The following is a 4,682-nucleotide window of genomic DNA, read 5'->3' on the forward strand; positions in this document are numbered from 1 at the left end:
CTCATTATTTTCTTGCAACTGTGGGCATTGGTCTGTTGTATGGGATGGCAAGGAGCAAATGCCACAAAGCTGGGGTTGCTTTCTCTCTAATGCCAACTGCCTGACCATGGAAGCCAATTCCTCAAGCTTGTTTTCCATCCTTTGCTGGTCCATAGTGGCAGCCACATTGACTTCATTTATGGCTTTTGTAGGAGTGTTAATTCTGGTGCCAAACTGCTGGGCATTTTGTGCCATCTTTGATATCAGCTCTTGTGCAGCTGCTGGGGTCTTCTCTGCCAAAGCTCCTCCACTTGCAGCATCTACCAAGTACCTGTCCATGGGGATTAGACCTTCATAGAGATATTGAATTAGGAGTTGGTCACTTATCTGATGGTGAGGGCAGCTGGAACACAACTTCTTGAACCTCTCCCAATACTCATGTAGAGTCTCACCACTCATCTGCCTTATACCACAAATTTCCTTCCTTATTGATGCTGTTCTGGAGGCTGGAAAGAATTTTTCCAGGAAGATCCTTTTCAATCCATCCCAGCTGGTGATAGCAGCTGGTGGCAGGTAGTAGAGCCAATCTTTGGCTGATCCATCAAGTGAGAATGGGAAGGCTCTCAGCTTGATCTGCTCTTCATCTACTCCTTGTGGCCGCATGGTTGAGCAAACAACATGAAATTCTTTCAGATGCTTGTGTGGATCCTCTCCTGCAAGACCATGAAACTTGGGCAACAAGTGGATTAGTCCAGATTTGAGTTCAAAGTTAGCATCCAACTGTGGGTATTGAATACATAGGGGCTGGTAATGCACATCAGGTGCAGCCAGCTCTCTAATGGTTCTACCATCCAAATGACCATGATTTGCATTATTTCCATGATTTCCATTATTGCCATTACCATTATTTCCATTATTTGCATTGTTTGCATTATCTCCATTACCATTATCTGCCATATTGATGAATGCTGGAATAGGTTCGGATGAAGTATTAGAAGTACTGTTAGGGTCAATCCTATCCCGAGACTTAAGTTCTCTAGCTTGCCTTCTAAGAGTAGTCTCTAATTCAAGATCCAAATCAAGTAATTTTTCCTTAGAGGATCTGGTCATGCACTTAGAGATCAGCTCAAAAACAGCACACAAAATGGCCTATGCATACCAAGAACTCAAAAACTCAAAAAACACACAAAAACAAAAACACACAAACACAAAAACACAAAAACACAAAAACAGGTCAAACAATAAGCCCTTAGACGATTTTTTTATGCAATTTTTCACAAAATTTCAACACAAAAACACTGAGGGACCTAAAAACACTAAAAACCACACCAAATTAGCCACTGAGAAACACAAAATGGCCCAAAAAGTGGTCTAAACGTTGGAATTTGGCCAAAAAAGGCTCTTCTCACAGCAAATCTGTGACTATTGATCCCCACACCCCCATTTCTTTGGACACCAAAAATCAGCTCAATCAGAGCAAGTGAAAAGCTATGAACAGTAACCGGGAAACTGATTTTTTTTTTTCCTCAAAACCTACTCCTATTTTGCCTCAGAAACCACTCTATATGCAATAAAACATCAAGGAAAGCATATGGACTTGAAAGAATATCAATTAGGGATGAGAAAGGAAGAGGATAGCACCGGTATCTCGAGCTCAATCCTTAAATAATGCTATCTGTCATGAAGGTTGTCAAAACTGCTGCTAAATGGAAGGCTGCTGCTGGTTGCTTTCTTTTGGTTGCAGCTGTTGATTCCTATCTGCCAAACGAAAAGGGAGATTAGTGTGGAAGGTAAAGACAACGTTGAATGGAGTGTTAAAAGAGAAAATAAAAGAAAAATGTGAGAAAGAAAAATGGAATATCCTCTTGGTCAGGTGATCTGCTGTCAGAGGCAGAAAAGTGGGATTCAGAGCATGCTAAAAATGGTTATGCTCCTGATCTGCTGCAGGCTTGTCTACTTGCTGTGTGAGCTTGCTTTTCAGAGCCTATCAGAGCACATGAAGACCAGAGAAGGACACAAACAAGGTGTGATACTGAAAAATCAGAGAAGGACTGCAGGTGTTTTGCTTTTTCAGTTGCTGCAGGGTTGCTTTTTCAGTTGTTCAGGTTGTGCAGCCCTCTCCAACAGCCACTTCTTGGTTCAAAAATGATTCCAAAAATGAGAAAACATAAAAGGAAAATACACACAAACAAAAAGAAGATCGAAAAGGCAAATGAGGCTTCTCTGTTGCTGCTTGCTATCAGTTCATCTCAAGAACAGAACAGAATTTCTCTTCACCAAGAACACAAAAACTGATAACCTTATCACCAAGAACACAAAATAGAGAAAACACTCGAACAAGAAAACAAAACAAACAGAGAATAGGGTCGGTCCTCTATGTTTTTAGAAGAAAAAACTTGGCTCCCCGGCAACGGCGCCAAAATTCTGACCAGCGATTGTCGAACCGCTCCAGAATTAGAGATCTATGAATCTCTTCTCTAGTTTGCAGCAAAGTGCACCCTAGGTCATCTCTCACAAGGAGCCTCACCTTCTTCTACCAACAAAGAGAACCAATACCAATAACAGTTTGTTTAGGGGGGGGTTGTTTTGACAGAAAACTAATTGGCAAAACAAAAAGATGAAGATGGATGAAAAATCAATAAGAGGAGTGCAACCGGCTGTGTATTTGTCTCCTATGTGAAATCTTCCTTGTCCACTCTATATATCTTGGTTTGCTAGATGCTTTGATCTCCGGAAAACAAACTCAAAGCATCCCCAACAACCGTCCAAGGATTAGAATGATTGGAAATAACAAAATGAATGCAGAAATCTCTTGCAAACAAAATGCAACCATTCACTCTCTATTCAACCTATCCGGACCTATGCAAGAACAACCGTTCAAGCACACAATATTCATTTCCGAGATGTTATACCAACCGGCTATAACATTCTGTTCTCTTAAGCATTTAACAGAAAATGAAACCATGCAAGTTCACACAAACCTGCCATGAACTCCATGCATTCACAAATCTGCTCAAACTAAACCAAATAGAAATGAATAAGAAACAAACAACAAACCAGATTCTTGTAGCTCATCCAGGACTCAAATTCCACATGGATTCAAGACACACAACCGGTTACAAATGCTCTAGCCTATCATTACAGAAAGGAAAACAAAATGGAACAAAAGATGTAAAAAACAGGAAAGTGCTACAACAACAAAAACGGGCAGAAAATCCTCTCTATTTTCTCCTCTCTATCTATATGATGATATTCTGAAAATTAATGCTAAGAGGCCTTAAATACATGGCCAAGAAAGGAAAGGCTAGGGAGGCTAGGGTTGGGCCTAGCCCAACAGAAAACAAGTGAGCCCAAGTCTGCTCCTTGATTGTAGGCCCAAGCTCCTTGAAAGTAGGCCCAAGCTCCTTGAAAGTAGGCCCAAGCTCCTTTAGTTGAGCCACTTCTCTAGCCCATCCAAAATTCCCTAAAGCCTGGATCCATAGAGTAGAGGTAAGATAGAAAATAGTGTAAGGACAATTTGAAGCATAATAAAATAGAAACAATGAAATATCAGCAAAAATTGCTTCAAATGGCCTAATAAGAATGAGGTGAAATGCCAAAATATGGTATAAATATGCATGCTATCAAGAAACCATTCACCTTTGGGTTCACCGTAAAGCACTAATTTCACCCAAACCGAGGCTATTTGCTATCAAAATATGATCTTTCGTAAGTCATATGCCAAATATTTTTACACAAAAGGGTGGGGATTGAATATATGGTGACTATAGCAAAAATTGAAGAAAAAATGAGGCCGGACGTGCCCTCAAGCGCCCCTGGAAGGGGCCTCACGCGCTGCCACGCGCAGCCCCTTCCGGCACTTAAAGCTCACACGCTGTCCCCTTGCCTCAGCCAGATTCTGCCTCCTTCACTATTTCGGCCATAACTCGACTGTTTTAACTCTGATTCGACCCTCATTTTTTCCTATACCTTCCATTTTCAGTGCTTTACAAGATTATAAAAAAAAAAAATTGGAACTTACCTCAAGGTTTCGAAGACCTTTTTCACACTTTACAAGGCTGGCTTGAAAACCCGACAAAGCCTTTTCCTTCCTTGATCTCCGGCAGCACTTTACCCCTTTTTCTCCATAATTTTCTCTCCAAATATCCCTCTTCCTCACCCTTTTGGAATGGCCAAATTCCTCCCCCAATAGCCTATTTACAAAAGTGCCCGGCCAACCCTACTTTGCCATGTGTCATTTTAATCATTACTCGTGATTACTCTTTTATCTTTTGCCACAAGATTCATCCAAGTGTCATCTTTAAGGCTAGGCTAGATCATGATATACCACTTGTCACTCCAAGATTAAGCTATTTAATTTAGGATTTGAGCCTCATGATGATCCCACCATGTGTTCTAATCCTAGGGTGCCAAGTGTCCCAAACTTAGAAATTAAGTAAAGGCTATGTGTTTCCATTCAAATGATATCATGTGTCCTATAATCATTACTTAGATTTAGAAATTATTCTCACGCCACTTTTCATCACCTAATTAGCCTTCCTTAATCTTGAGATTAGCACCCTAATGATTACTTTTATCCTACGGCGCCACGTGTCCCTCGACATATGTCACCATTATTACTTTCATTTTACGGTGCCATGTGTCCCGAGTCCTTTAAAAATTTGGAAAAATATTTTATTTATTAAATGGAAATAACTTACATA

The 4,682-nt window shown here is 40.5% G+C and overlaps 1 non-coding gene across 1 annotated transcript; it reads left to right on the top strand.

The window, feature by feature from the left end:
* Positions 1–364: 364 nt before the first annotated feature.
* Positions 365–469, top strand: LOC127809056 (small nucleolar RNA R71). The gene has a single exon (XR_008025062.1). It is a non-coding gene; the product is annotated as a small nucleolar RNA R71 (small nucleolar RNA).
* Positions 470–4,682: the final 4,213 nt, after the last annotated feature.

This window comes from Diospyros lotus, chromosome 8, assembly GCF_014633365.1.
Source record: "Diospyros lotus cultivar Yz01 chromosome 8, ASM1463336v1, whole genome shotgun sequence".
NCBI lineage: Eukaryota > Viridiplantae > Streptophyta > Magnoliopsida > Ericales > Ebenaceae > Diospyros > Diospyros lotus.